Source organism: Mixophyes fleayi, chromosome 5, assembly GCF_038048845.1.
Source record: "Mixophyes fleayi isolate aMixFle1 chromosome 5, aMixFle1.hap1, whole genome shotgun sequence".
Classification (NCBI taxonomy): domain Eukaryota; kingdom Metazoa; phylum Chordata; class Amphibia; order Anura; family Limnodynastidae; genus Mixophyes; species Mixophyes fleayi.
In genome coordinates, this window is record NC_134406.1 from 225,224,237 (window position 1) to 225,240,523 (window position 16,287).

Below are 16,287 nucleotides of genomic sequence, written 5' to 3' on the forward strand. Positions count from 1 at the left end.
TCCTTGCTCGCAAAGGTAGGTTGTTGCAAAAGGCAGCAACTTTTTGACTGCCTCCTCATGTGCAATGTTGAATGCCTTTGCAGCTGTTGGCATCCAAATATATGACAGATCTGCTTTGTTTTTTAAATGCAATACGTGCTTCATTATTGCATTGAAGCTCAAGAAGTGCCTCTGCCAACCCTTAAAGCTCTTCTGGTACAACAGCAATTTCACATTTAAAGGAGTCTACAATCCAACTGACAGCATACCCCCAGGAATTTCATTTTGACCCCATTTGGGGTAATTTACCCCTGTTCCCTGACCACTGTCCTAAACAGAAAACTTTCCATGCGTCAAGTAGTAAAATACATGCGAATAAATCTGCCAAGCGAAGTATGAACAGCATTGAACTACCAACACATACACCATGTGCCACGGTACTAACTCCCAGTGCGCTGTTAGGGGTCTCAGGAGCAGCGGCAACAGAGTCATTGCTCCAGTCCTTCTTTCTATTGCATGTCTTTACCCCTTCCCTGCCCCCATTTCCACCTTATGCCTATTTAAAAGTGTTTGAAGCATAGGAAGCAACGGCAGCACAGGAAACTTGATTCAGCCGGCATTGACAATAAACAAAATAAAATGGCGACCACAATTCACCATGTCATTCACTGATTACCATGAGGCAGTGCCCCAAACTGTGTCACATACTGGGACCTTTTGATTTAGCAGCATTGGTTCAGTCATTTAACCCTGTGTTTACCTTTTCAAGAGGCAAAAGTAGGTACTAACAAGCACAAGTAGGCCACAACCCAATTGGATAAGTGCCCTAATGAATACTATACTGTATTTTATACACACACACACATATACTATAACACTGAAACACTTCCTCTCTGAGCACGGGATTGTGGGGAGTTCTGCCTGACATCTCTTTGATGCAGAGACTGTGCATTCAGATTAGCCTCATGGATTTTAAAATGTACAAGGTTAATAACGTTTTCAGGGGACGCAATAACGGCCAAGGAGGACTGTAAGCAATACGAATAAGTTAGGAAGAGAAAGAAACTGTGGAAGCAATTAATGGTCTCCTGACAGAGATCTGATGCAAAGGAAACCATTTTGAGTGAGGGCTCTTTTTTTTTGTCCTTTCACAATTTACCATGTGAGTAACTTGCTGGAAATAATTATTAATAACATCCATGATGGATATGTGTCCACATATTGTTTAAACATTAAATTACCTTTTAAACACTACATTTATTTTAGCTACAACACTTTGATGTGCTGACCCTTGTGTTTCGGTTTCGAAACCAGTGTGGGTTCTAAACCAACCTCATGTTTCGGCTTTGCAACCGGTTTTGACTAACAAACGCGAAAGGTTTTGCTTTTGGATCTGGATTTGATTTAAAAATTGTGAGAAATAGGTAAAATAATCTCATTTTGAGCTGTTTTTACTCCGATATTACCATTTATAGCATTAACAGTCATTCCCAGTCTATTTTCTATTGATCCCTTCACAGCGGTCCCAATTTTCACCAATGTGGGCCAAAGTCTGCAGCGAGCTGTCTTAATGAAGGATTTTGTAACTTTGCCATCATTGCATTTGGTTTCTCTGATTCAATTCAAAAAATAATAAACTGATTATTGGCAAAAGGTCACAGTTTATATTTAAACAAAAATGGTGGCTAAGAGAGCAATGTGAGTCAGCTAACAACTAATAGCAAAACCAAATAGTGTAAGGTCAAATTGCCATTACCCCACTGGTCCCAGGATATAATCCTTTATGATGTTACAGCTTCCTAGTAATAAGCTTTTAGAACTAGCAGGAGAGGTCTTCACCTATAGCAGCCGCCTTTCCCATAGAGTTAGACGTACTCACAGGTATTCAAATGCCCCCCAGGACGTAATTCAACGTGGTAACAGCTTATGAGCAGGAACCAGTAGCACTGAGTTAGGAGAAATGGGGACAAGAGCACCCCCTCCCCCCCCGTCCATTCAAAAGGCAGCAATAATTTAATATAAAAAGCTGCCAAACCAGCTGTCTGTTACCAGTCCTCTGGTTTGATTCAGAAGGGCAGCCTTACGGCACAGATGTACCTCACTCCAAGGACAATGCCATCTTTACTTGCATCTTTTAACATTGTGCCCTCTCATAATCTTTTAAGCGCCTACTAATGCCGCTGTCCGTAGTTGTCCACTGTTGTCTTAACGAAGGATCTTGTGAATCTGCATCTGCCACTGGTGGAACAGCAACTGCACTTCCTCCCACCAGTGACAGACTGCTGCTGAATCTCACACGCAAACACCCAGTTTGTTTCCAAATTAATTCAGTTGTAACTGCCCCACACAGGATTGTTGTGGTAATTAATAAAGTATAGCCAATGACCACCAAGGAATCCCTGCCATAGAAATAATAGATAATATTCTAATGTGAATGGAATGGTTTTAAAACGGGAAGGAAAAAAAAATGACTTTCCCACATTTCCCTTATGTCAGTCATGTAGAAGACAACATGATCCTCATAGCTGGAACTGGTTTTGGCCTGACTATTGGTATAAATGCAATGTTGAAAAAACTTGATGCAATATTTGTATTGTTTCTTTAAATTACTGGAATCCCATGCTTGATTTCTAACCAATTAGCCTTCTTCACAAAAATGAAAAGTGGAAAGAGACAGCAGATTAATGACATGAGAAAGAGGTGATAGGAGCTGAATGTAATTGGATGCAGGAAGTGAGAACTGAGGAGATGGTAAAAGCACATGTGTAATAAATGGCTTCTGTATGATGAGAAGCAACGGTGAGGGCGGTATATAAACATATCACACATCACCACAGATTCTTATGACTTGTGCTTCTCCTTTATGGAATTTAGACATCAGTTAGGTCATGTTGTGATGTCATAATGGTAACTGCTGATATCAGGGCTTTGCTGTTGCTGCCTCTCTCATACACATCCAGGACACTGACCTAGCACTATCACTGCTGTCATTTACTTAATATACATCTCTAGCACCCTGATACATACAGTTAATGGACAGACCGATACCCACATAAGGTAAGGATCTCGTCAAGGGCGTTTCACTGGGATGTGTCTGCAGACTTGGAGCTCGACTACCCTAAAATATGACCGTGAGCTTGTTTGCTTCTCCCATTGGAGGTTCTAGCAGGGCAGCGCTGCTATGGCGATACCTTAGACATTCGGGTAATTTGGTGCTTCTCAAAAGTGGATGACCGTTCTCTTCAGCACATTGCACAGCTTTGTGAGGAATATAGTGTAAGAAGATGGGGGCACACGCTATACTAATTGTATCCGCCAAGCCTACGTTAGCTATCAGTATGTGGTGTTATGTATATTTCAGTCTCACATGCCGACTAAGTTTGGTGATTTAACGCTGCACAGCCTCTTAATGCCTAGAGGGAGGGCAGTCCTTCAGCCATGGCTCCCCAGAGGTTTCCTCCACAGGGGGGTTTTCCTCTCCTGAGTGCACTTACACTAGAAAGACTTTCAATTTTAAAAGAAATTGTTTGTTTTTTGAATTCTGCTGCTAATAGTCTGACAGCAAGAGCACTGCTTTTCTCAAAGAATGTACTAGTTAGTTCAGAATGATCTCTCTCTAACTCAGTCTGTATATACTGCCTAGTACTAATAAATTATATATATATATATATATATATATATATCTCTGTGTGGAGTTTGTATGTTCTCCCCGTGTTTGCGTGGGTTTTCTCCGGTTTCCTCCCACATTCCAAAAACATACTGGTAGGTAAATTGTCTGCTATTAAATTGCCCTTAGTCTCTCTTGGTCTGTGTATTTTAGATTAGAACCTCCAATGGGGCAGGGACTGATGTGAATGGGTTCTCTGTACAGCGTTGCATAATTAGAGGCGCTATATAAATAAATAAATAAATAATGATGATGATGAATGCATTAACAACCAACATTAGCAACTAATCTGTGTATTTAAGATTGAAATTAAAAGCAACTGATCAGCAAACTATTGTAGCTGACTATTCTCTACAGAAGTGCTTTACAATAATGACAGGATTCTATTGCTTTCCTATGTCCTTGGTGTTTATGAGTAGAGCACTGCAGCTAACCTCCTCCCTACACGCTGTCTATTCTAAAATGGCACTTGAGAAAACGAGGACAGACTATATATATATATACACAAAAGATGGCGATAAAAAACTCTTGCGAGTTTTGGAGAAAAAAAAAAAAAAAAAAAAACAAAACACGGAAATGCCTTGTTTTGAGATCCGACTTGCGGGAGAAACCGAGTCACTACTCAGGTTCACTCGGATCCCCAACGTCGGATTTCAAGTAATCCTAACCGCTCATCTCTACCAAGTGTCCACCCACCTTTATATTGTATTACATTCTATTTAGATCTGATGAAGGCAAGCTATTGTTTGTTTTTTATGTTAGCAGCCATTTCATATTCTGAAAGGCTGTGAACAGGGACATAGAATAGGTTTACATCTTATGTACATAGGAAAAAAATGATCCCATATGGTTACAGCTTTCTACATATGTGAAAAATCTTGAACTCTTATAAGTTCCAGACGTGCTTATATATTGCATTGGTGAATGTTACTAGTAGTTCTTTGATTTAAATAAATTTGTATTTAGAACTGTCGTGCTTCATGTTAACAGATTAATATTTTAGAGTAAATATTTATGCATTTCAAATTTTTCAATCAATAATCCATATATCTGCATATTTTGTTTCCGACGGCAAACGCCCTTATGCTCCCACTGGGATAAAAGTAACAACCTTAATTTCTATGTAAATTCCCCTTCCTCCACCTAGTACAGTGATGGCTAACCTGTGACACTCCAGGTGTTGTGAAACTACAAGCCCCAGCATGCTTTGCCAGTAGATAACTAGCTGATAACTGACAAAGCATGCTGGGGCTTGTAGTTTCACAACACCTGGAGTGTCACAGGTTAACCATCACTGACCTAGTAGAACAGCTTAGTTCCACCAGGGACCCCAGTTGATCTGGATATACCCTCATATTACATAGCTTGGTCAGTCTTGAAGACTTTGGGCTAGATTTACTAAGCTGCAGGTTTGAAAAAGTGGGGATGTTGCCTATAGCAACCAATCAGATTCTAGCTTTCATTTATTTAGTACTTTCTACAAAATGACAGCTAGAATCTGAGCAGAGTAAAGGAGCAACAATCTGAAGCAGCCCAGTCAGCTCCAATCTACAGCTATGCACAGATGGATTTCACATATAATGGGGTTGGAGAGAAAGCAACAACCGTGGTTATAGTAGTTGGGGCACAAGGAAACTGTGGGGGTAATTTTGTTTTAACTGGAGATCACTTTTACAATGTTGCAATCTAGACATTAGGGTAAATATGTCCAGCTGTGCAAAACATGTGCAAATATCAGTCTAGAACTAAGGTCGGGTCACAAAGATAAAACTCATATTATATCAAAGTCTATGAGATAAGCATTCTTAGCTTGAAAAACCTATTTTCAAAAGGAAATTGTATCCCTGACAGACATAAGGCTTGTACTCCTGGGCGGTTATATGTCCACTCGTGGTGTAGTGGTATGCTCTGAAAGTAGAATGCAGTATGAGCATAACTTACAATAGTATTCTGATCGCTATGGTAAACAATGTCACAGGACAGACCAAAAAGTTGCATTCAGGGTCCGTCCAGTGATTACAGACAAACCGTTCCTCATAGTGATCAATAAGTCCCTATTTTGAGGTCTTCTTAAACTGCATTTACCTGCTGGTGAACACAGTGCTGGGGAATGCACCAGGCGGTATAAATGCCTGTGAGTATATACCAATAGTGGAGAACTTTGTAATCAAACTAGGCTTTAATAACTGATCTAACTGAAGACCAGTGTCCACACGCTGGTCACACCTGGTACAATCTGTTGCATGCATCAATTGTCAAACAGTCAGGTCAGTAATTATTTGCCCACATAATACTCATGCACGTGCACAATGCATATAGCCTATACATACATATCTCGTCTTCAATCAAAAGTGAGGTTAAGTCCACAAGTGTGTCGGCCAGCTACTGACCTTCTCTCACTCTCCGCCCTGAAGAAAGGAGCTAACTGAAATATTGCCAGATTTTATAATATGTAAACACATGGCTGAGTTACACCAACTTTTTTCACCCTCCTCTTCTTCAGTCCCCCTTTTCCGGTCTATTTGCATCATGCAATTCTCCCTCTGAACTCTGCTAAAGCAACGTCCAGTAATATCTGATAATAAAAAATAGCCATATCGCCTCACAGTTGTTTTTTATTACAGCAGTATTACACAAATACCACTATATAGTCAGGGATCTCCAAAGAGGACTACTAATAACCAAGGTGTGAATTGTTCCTTATAATACACAAGATTTCTGAATGAACACTGAAGTTATGACATCACCATTTACTGGTTTCAAATAATGACATCCAGGGGCGGATTGGACATGGGCCTTATTGGGACTTTTTTCGGTAGGCCGGTAGCTTAATGAGGCCGTCTGATGTCTTTAGTGTGGGCACAGGGATAGAATTGGTGCAGTGTGTGGGCACAGGGATGGTGCTGGTGCAGTGAGATGAGTGGTATTGGGGCAATATGCAGGGTGAAAGGGGTGGTATAGGGGCAGGATGAGAGGGGTGGTATAGGGGCAGGATGAGAGGGGTGGTATAGGGGCAGTGTGCTGGATGAGAGGGGTGGTATAGGGGCAGTGTGCAGGGTGAGAGGGGTGGTATAGGGGCAGCGTGCTGGATGAGAGGGGTGGTATAGGGGCAGTGTGCTGGATGAGAGGGGTGGTATAGGGGCAGAATGAGAGGGGTGGTATAGGGGCAGGATGAGAGGGGTGGTATAGGGGCAGGATGAGAGGGGTGGTATAGGAGCAGTGTGCTGGATGAGAGGGGTGGTATAGGGGCAGTGTGCTGGATGAGAGGGGTGGTATAGGGGCAGAATGAGAGGGGTGGTATAGGGGCAGGATGAGAGTGGTGGTATAGGGGCAGTGTGCTGGATGAGAGGGGTGGTATAGGGGCAATGTGCAGGGTAAGAGGGGTGGTATAGGGTCAGGATGAGAGGGGTGGTATAGGGTCAGGATGAGAGGGGTGGTATAGGGGCAGGATGAGAGGGGTGGTATAGGGGCAGTGTGCAGGGTGAGAGGGGTGGTATAGGGGCAGTGTGCTGGATGAGAGGGGTGGTATAGGGGCAGAATGAGAGGGGTGTTATAGGGGCAGTGTGCAGGGTGAGAGGGGTGGTATAGGGGCAGTGTGCAAGGTGAGAGGGGTGGTATAGGGGCAATGTGCAGAGTGAGAGGGGTGGTATAGGGGCAGTGTGCAGGGTGAGAGGGGTGGTATAGGGGCAGTGTGCAGGGTGAGAGTGGTGGTATAGGGGCAGTGTGCAGGGTGAGAGGGGTGGTATAGGGGCAGTGTGCAGGGTGAGAGGGGTGGTATAGGGGCAGTGTGCGGGGAGACGGCTGGTAGTATTGCTGTAGTTTGGGGTTGGTATAGCTGGTCAATGTGGAGAGTTGGCAGGGTATTGCTGTATATCCCACTTTACGCTGCTCTGCTTGAAGGTGGAGCCACATGCACCTAAAAGTGGTGCAAGCAGCCTTGCTAGTGTGTTTGAAAGGGATATCGTTGGAGGATGGCTTAACATTGCCTAAAGCGAAGGCTACACCCCTTGCGTGTTGTTTACTCCCATATGCAGCGCCCCCCCCCTCCCCCCACTCACACACACAACCTGCCTCCTATTGATATGACCCTGCCTGCTGCCAATCTGACCACACCTACCACGAGGCCACTTTCAGAGTAATTTCCAGGGCCACTTTAAATCCCCAATCCGCCCCGAGGACATCAGAACTCATCATTTACAGATATTACTTACAAGAGTTCATACATGTATTAGCATCATTTGTGTATAATTAGTTATCATCCTCCTGTATTCTACCGGTCTCTGGTGTTCTAAAAACAACCACAGAGATAATCTAAGGTAAAAAAACAAACAAAACAAAACAAAAAAAAAAAGTAAAAAAAGCCAATAAAATATTCTACCACACAAGCTACTCAATAAAACAAAACTTAAATATGTAATGCAATAAACCCCTTACCCAATTCATTTCTAAAGATCTGCTCTGTATTACAATATATGTTGCAAGGCCAGAAAAATGCAATATTGTGTAAAGAGAAGTAGGCAACAGACTTCCTACATATGTAACCTTTGTTCTTTTTTTGATTGTCTATTTATTTTAAGTGATGTTTAAACAAGTAAATGAGGTAAGAAAGGTATGTTGTAACTGAGTGCTCCAGCTAGAAACGTATAAATGTTTTTTTGAGAGCACTAGTCTGCTATGACATCAATAAAAATAAACTATAAGGAGGAAAACAAACACTATGATTATAGGCAACTACTATAACTCGGTGACAAAGGAACGTTTAAAGAAGATAATGAACAGCAGTGGAAATAAAATACACAGTGAAATACATGCATTACTTGAACGATTATTAACATGTATTCAATTACATTTGTTATTCGCAATGCAGATATATGGTAGAGAACACATAACTTTGCTATATTATTATTTATAACGGTTTTGCAGTAAAGAGTTGAAATTGAATAGGACATAGTGTACAGCTTTAACATTACCATAGACTCACCACTCACAGCAGGAATATGGTACAGACAAGTTCAGTGTAAGAGTATCACAATAATTCTGCAATTACACTTATAGCCGGGGGCGCTTACCCCACACTGCGCATGTAGGAACACTTCCTTATCCAGTGACCCTTCCTCCAGGAGTGACAGACGGGCGGGGTACGAGCAGTGGGAGGAGGAGCTAGGAGTTAAATGGGCTGCAGCTATGTACCATACTGGGCATGCGACTCATAGTGACGAGGGAGCAGCCTACACAGTGCCAGGGCAATGACTGGGTGTAGAGGAGGAGTATGTGTGACAAGCAGAACACTGTAGGAATAGGAACCATTCGGGAGACTGCATTTAAAAGCTCAGTTTGTTGGCAGAACAGCCGGCTGTAAGAAATACACATTATAGGAAGGAGAATAACTATAATAAGACAGTTATTATAAACTATAAATACAATTAATGATACACGAAAAGAGACCTCACCCTCCCCACTATCCGTGGTAAGAACCTTATACACCTACTGCAGGTCAGCCTCCTCCAGGAACCTATATTGGCCACCGGACAACAGGGGCTGATCCGGAGGGGGCTGATTGGGGTGTAGTAGTGTATAACATTCAGGGGGGTGATTGGGGCGTAGTAGTAGTGTATAACATTCAGGGGGGTGATTGGGGCGTAGTAGTAGTGTATAACATTCAGGGGGGTGATTGGAGGGTAGTATTAGTAGTGTATAACATTCAGGGGGGTGATTGGGGCGTAGTACTGTATAACATTCAGGGGGGTGATTGAGGCGTAGTAGTAGTGTATAACATTCAGGGGGTGATTGAGGCGTAGTAGAAATGTATAACATGGGGGGTGATTGGGGCGTAGTAGTAGTAGTGTATAATATTCAGGGGGGGATTGGGTTGTAGTAGTAGTGTATAACATTCAGGGGGGTGATTGGGGCGTAGTAGTAGTGTATAACATTCAGGGGGGTGATTGGGGCGTAGTAGTAGTGTATAACATTCAGGTGGGTGATTGGAGGGTAGTATTAGTAGTGTATAACATTCAGGGGGGTGATTGGGGCGTAGTACTGTATAACATTCAGGGGGGTGATTGAGGCGTAGTAGTAGTGTATAACATTCAGGGGGTGATTGAGGCGTAGTAGAAATGTATAACATGGGGGGTGATTGGGGCGTAGTAGTAGTAGTGTATAATATTCAGGGGGGGATTGGGTTGTAGTAGTAGTGTATAACATTATGGGGGGTGATTGGGGCGTAGTAGTAGTGTATAACATGGGGGGTGATTGGGGCGTAGTAGTAGTAGTGTATAACATGGGGGGTGATTGGGGTGTAGTAGTAGTGTATAACATTATGGGGGGTGATTAGGGCGTAGTAGTAGTGTATAACATTCAGGGGGTGATTGGGGCGTAGTTATAGTAGTGTATAACATTCAGGGGGTGATTAGGGCGCAGTAGTAGTTTATAACATTCAGGGGGGTGATTGGGGCGTAGTAGTAGTAGTGTATAACATTATGGGGGGTGATTAGGGCGTAGTAGTAGTGTATAACAATCAGGGGAGTGATTGGGGCGTAGTAGTAGTGTATAACATTCAGGGGCGTGATTGGGGCATAGTAATAGTAGTGTATAACATTATGTGGGGTGATTAGGGCGCAGTAGTAGTTTATAACATTCAGGGGGGTGATTAGGGCGCAGTAGTAGTTTATAACATTCAGGGGGGTGATTGGGGCGTAGTAGTAGTAGTGTATAACATTATGGGGGGTGATTAGGGCGTAGTAGTAGTAGTGTATAACAATCAGGGGTGTGATTGGGGCGTAGTAGTAGTGTATAACATTCAGGGGGGTGATTGGGGCATAGTAATAGTAGTGTATAACATTATGTGGGGTGATTAGGGCGCAGTAGTAGTTTATAACATTCAGGGGGGTGATTGGGGCGTAGTAGTAGTGTATAACATTATGGGGGGTGATTGGGGCATAGTAGTAATGTATAACATTCAGGAGTGTGATTGGGGCATAGTAGTAGTAGTGTATAACATTCAGGGGGGCGATTGGGGCGTAGTAGTAGTGTATAACATTCAGGGGGGTGATTGGGGCATAGTAGTAGTAGTGTATAACATTATGGGGGGTGATTGGAGCGTAGTAGTAATGTATAACATTCAGGGGGGTGATTGGGGCGTAGTAGTAGTAGTGTATAACATTATGGGGGGTGATTGGGGCGTAGTAGTAGTGTATAACATTATGGGGGTGATTAGGGCGTAGTAGTAGTGTATAACAATCAGGGGTGTGATTGGGGCGTAGTAGTAGTGTATAACATTCTGGGGGGCATAGGAAGGGTAGTGCCTAGGTATAGTTAGAGATATGGACGTGGGAGATGCCAGGACAATGTATAAGAAAAGGAGGAGCTGTGAGGGGTTTATATTCTACATTTGCAAACCATATACAGGACACCTTGCTGACTGACAGGTGAATCTGAGGATACTGGGGCCACAGAACACCAATACAAACCACATGGGATACAGTGCAGAACAATAGATCAATATTAAAAACAATATCAAAAGAGGTACAGAAAAGCCAGGACAGTTCTTTAAAACCTAAAACAGTTATAAATTGCTAGGGAAATGACTTCCAGACTGAGAGAAGCTTATATAAATGAGGCAGGGCTTGTCTCATTGCTTTGAGGTGTTGTTAGCCAACTATAACTAAGGTAAATTAGGAAACAGAGGGGTATATTTGACAATTTTTTTTTCACTGTCATTTTCATTCTTTTATTATATTATAATCATAAGGAATGAAAGATCGTGACCATTTATTAAAAGTGTTCAGCCAGAACAGCAGTTGCTATAAATGACTATCCTGGCGAACATCTATCTCTGCTATGGTCATTATCATGATATGGCCATATTTGCAATAGTCACTGTAGGGGAGAGCAGGTTAGAAGCGGTGAAGGATCCAAAGATCCCTTTAAAGCAGGAGTGGGGAACATCCGTCCGGTGGGCTGTATAAGGCCTGGAAAATCATTTGGTCTGGCCATGCCAAGCAAAGTCAGCGGAACGTGGTAAGCAAGGCAGGGGGGCACCAAACCTAAGAGGCGCTCCCCCGCTTCTCAGCCAGCCCACAAGAAATTAAAAAATCCTCTCTGACAGACCCTACCAAAAAGAAGCATTTCCAGCCATCACATTAAGGGTGAGTTAATTAAATGTTTGACCAAATACTGCAAGCTATTTTTTAAGTTGATAATTTTGTATGGCCCGCAGATGATGATATAAATCTCCAAATGGCCCTTGGCAGAAAAAAGGTTCCCTACCCCTGCTCTACCGGCCGCAATGCTTTCCCTATAGACTTCAATGACTGACGCCATTCATAACTATCCCCTATTCAGAAGTAGAAAGGATACTTAAAGGTGCAGAGGTCAGAGAATTAGGGCCTTGTTAAATAAGCCCCATTATCTGCACAACGATGTAAGCTTGCTTTTACTTCTGATTGTGAGTTAGGATCTTGATAACAGGTATGTTTACTACTTGCTTGAGTGGTCATTCATAGTTGTTTATTAGTCTTTGTTTCCAGAGACAGGCCAAGGTTTTAATTAGTTATTCCAGTAAGTGTTTGTACCTAACAAATAGGGGGAAGGGTTTGGTCTAAAAATGTTGTGGTACAGCCATATTATACATTAATAGGTACTAACATATACATTTGTTTAGCTGTACATAATAACGCAGTGTTCCCCCCAGAAAATTTTACTAGCCGAGTAGCATGACAAAGTAGCCGTTTGGGGGCCTTTGCACAAATTAAATGTTGAAATCCTGACCTTATATTGATTTAACCTCTAGATTAACATTTTATATATTAATTCTTCTCTTCTTCTTGGAGAACCAGTCATCTGCAGCTTTTTCATAATCAGAGAGTATAGGATCTGGTCCCTCTAATGAAATCAGCATCAGATTTTTCAGTGTGCTCTGCTTCATGCGATTCCTTAAACAGGTTTTAATTTGTTTTAGACTAGAAAATCCTGTGCCCAGATACTGCACAAATACTGTTTATACTGTGCCCAGATACTGCACAAGTGCTGCTTAAACTGTGACCAGATACTGCACAAATGCTGTTTATACTGTGCCCAGATACTGCACAAGTGCTGCTTAAGCTGTGCCCAGATACTGCACAAATGCTGCTTAAACTGTGCCCAGATACTGCACAAATGCTGTTTATACTGTGCCCAGATACTGCACAAGTGCTGCTTAAGCTGTGCCCAGATAATGCACTAATGCTGGCTATACACAAAAGACGCCCAAGTAAGAATCACTGTCTTTAAGGTTTACCAGCAAGTGAACTGCTGGCAGACGTGCGCTTTCTTTTACAAGAGTGCTCTCACCCTCTCCCCTGAAGTTTGACACCCCCTGACACGCAAAATTGACACTCCACCTGTAATTGACACCCACCGCCCGGCCCCAGGTTTGCCATATTCACCCCACCCCACGGTTTCCCATATTCACCACTCCCCATATACACCAGTTTTGGTCACATCATATGAGTGTCGGACGTCAAGGGTTACTGCCTGTCAGTCGACTCGTCATAATGAGTAGTGAGTTCTTGGTGCTGGGCGGCAGAGTATTTTTGCCGGGCTGGGGGCCCGCCAAATAAAGCGTGGGGAGAACACTAAAGTATTGCTCCATCCAAATCTAAACCTTAAGGTGAAATTAATTAAATTAAATAATAAAATGTACTTGCCTTCGGATTCCGGGTCCTCTGCTTTGGCAGGTCCTGCAATGAGGTCCTCTCTTTTGCTCGGGTGGGTGTTTTTGATATGCCTAGCAGTGTTGGCAAGTCACTCCTATCATCTTCCCACAATTTGACAGTCTTTTGAATCCTAATGTCAGTACGGTCATGCCGAGCCGTGTCTGTCTATGGGTAGGAGAAGGTGCGATGCTGGTTTGTGCTGGGATCTGAAAAGTCAGTTTGTGTTACAACATGGCGCGCACCTGTCTACTTCTTTGGAGTGGCATGCTGATTGCCACTGGCGCGTTTTGTCCCGTGATCGTGCCTTCCTTGGGGCTATCATTTTTGATAACCTGTGTCCGTCTCCTCCCCATAGACAGACACGGCTCGGCACGACCGCACTGACGTTAGAATCAGATCAGGGGCATTATTCTCCTGAGCAACTTACCGCAAGTATTGGAACTTTATCCGTAAAGTCCTTTGCATCATTTGGATCTTTGCGTGTACTTGTTTTACAGGCTCTATCTGCATGGCCATTGGGGACAGCTGTTATCACCACAAGCTCCTCTTGTTATGTGCCACTTATGGATGTTTCTACCTGTAGATCTTTTGCCTATGCATAATTTCCTATATATCAATTTAATGTTATGCTATTATATTTAATTTTAACTGTTTGATAATAAATGTTGTTATTTTGAGATAGTCCATTGCATTCATTATAGCACATCTGATCATCGATAGAGGCATATGCACCACATAGATCATTTGGGTACTATTGGCGAGCGCTGAAACCATAGTGTATTAGTATCCCATAGATTGTAAGCTTGTGGGCAGGGCCCTCTTACCTCTATGTATGTATGTATTACCCAGTATTGTTTTATTACTATTTGTTCCCAATTGTAAAGCGCTACGGAATCTGCTGGCGGTATAGAAATAAATGATGATGATCTTCAGATCCGTTCCTTGTTGAATATGGACGCGCGTATACCTGATATATGTACGTTTTTTTAAAAATGTAGTATATGTTCATTTTGCGTTCCTTGATAAATCAGACCTGTGGTATATAACTGCTATTCATGAAATGTATCAATGAACTGAACTACCTTGATTCACAGTTTTAGTGAGAACAGTAAGAGATACATCCTTTACAGCAGGATTGTCCAACCCGCGGCCCGCGGGCCGCATGCGGCCCAGCACGCCTGTAAATGTGGCCCAGAAAGAGTTTTGGTTGTGGCAAGGGGGCAGCACTGTTAATGGGAAAAAAAAATCCTGCAAAAAAAAGAAAAGAAAATACTTACATTGCGGTCACGTCAGCTGGTACTCCGGCTCCCTCCCTTGTCTCCTCCTCCATGAGGTGCTCGCAGTGAATGTCGGGCGTGATGTCATGCCCAACATCCATTGCGGAGCGCAGCACAGAGGAGACACCCGCGCGAGAAGAACAATCAGCAGCACAGAATTGGAGAAAAGAAGAGAAGAGGACAGGAGAACAAGCCGATTAAAAGGTAAGTTAAGGGGGATTTTTTTTTATTATTTCAAGGGACGCTGACCAGTGAATAAAAATCACCTGGTCCTGGAGCATCATAGACCTTATCTCCCTGCTACATACTTCTACTTGTAATACTAATGGGGCATTATATATTATTCTCTTTGGCCCATTATAAGTTGTTATCTCTTAACTAACATAGTGGTGTAATTAGCAAAACAGGTGACAATTTGGGGTCACAGTGGTGTATATGTCAGGTACCGCAGGCCTGGTCAGGGCACCCTGATATACAATGCCTGGCTTAAATGCACTTTATTGATATTGCATCGTAACAATACAAAAAGCGATTATAGTATAATAACTAGAGAGGATTTTTTGAACAGGGTAAGAATAGGGGGATTTGAAAAAAAAGTGATATATATATATATATATATATATATATCACTTTTTTTCTCATATATATATATTAACTATGTTTTCTGTTTTTTTGGATGATCAGCTATCGTTATTGTTAGTGTATCTTATGTGCGGCCCAAACCAACTCGTCGTCTTCCAATGTGGCCCAGGGAAGCTAAAAGGTTGGACACCCCTGCTTTACAGAGACATTGGAACACTTCAAACTCAAACATTTCAGTAGCATTACAACTGCAAAGTGTATAAAAAGTGCATAATGATACCATGCAGAATTTAATGTCCATAACCACTACCTCAACTTAATCTCTTGGACTTACTTTGTGTCTTGAAAATTAGCTTCAACCTTATCATGAGCACCCACCCTGCCAGTGCGCACACTACACCCTTGCTAGCCAATATTAAATCCAAAGGCAATATATTCTGCAAGGCTGCGATATGTACTTGAAGGAGTGTTAGACTGTCTGTGGGGTCTTGGGTGAAAGTTGCTGTGTTACTCGAGGTTCAGGAGTTCCAGTTCTGTAGTTCAGAATGTGCCAAGGGTTTCCATGGTGCAGTACTTTTGGGGGTGCTGTTCAGTTCTTTTACCTGTATATTGAAAAAGAGAAGGTCTGGGAGAAAGTGAAAGGTTTACCTTGTAGGTATATCCTTTTATTGAATGCTGTTTTGTTTTTGTTGTTTATAGCTGTGTGTTTATAGCGTTCCATGGTTATAGCACTGTGTATTTATAGTGTATATTGTTACTACTGCACTGTGTTTATAGCTTGATTAGTCTATGGCTCTAACTCTTATAGCTCAGTGTGTAATGTTTATGGCTCACGGTATTGGGAATGTGTAATACGAACAAAGTTTAAAGCTCACACTGTCTATATATTGTGCAATCTATTGTTAGAATGTGCTCCGTGCCACAATATGTGCTGCTGCTTGCTAAGTGGTGTCAGATGTTTATTGAATAGAGGTGTCGTCGTGAACAGATGCGTTGGTGTAATGGTGGGCATGTGTGATGTTACTTATGTGGTGCTGATGTTGGTACTGAGATGTTAATTTGGGTAATGGGTAAGTGATGAAGCTGTGGG

At 42.4% G+C, this 16,287-nt stretch overlaps 1 protein-coding gene across 4 annotated transcripts in view; it reads right to left on the minus strand.

Moving 5' to 3' along the window:
- SDR16C5 (short chain dehydrogenase/reductase family 16C member 5) overlaps window positions 1–8,796 on the minus strand; it is a 34,328-nt gene extending 25,532 nt beyond the window's left edge. The window contains exon 1 of one of the 4 annotated variants that reach the window (XM_075213541.1): window positions 8,716–8,796. The gene's annotated coding sequence lies outside the window, so the exon portion shown is untranslated. The other 3 variants (XM_075213540.1, XM_075213542.1, XM_075213543.1) reach the window with 3 other exon arrangements.
- Between the last annotated feature and the right edge of the window lie 7,491 nt (window positions 8,797–16,287).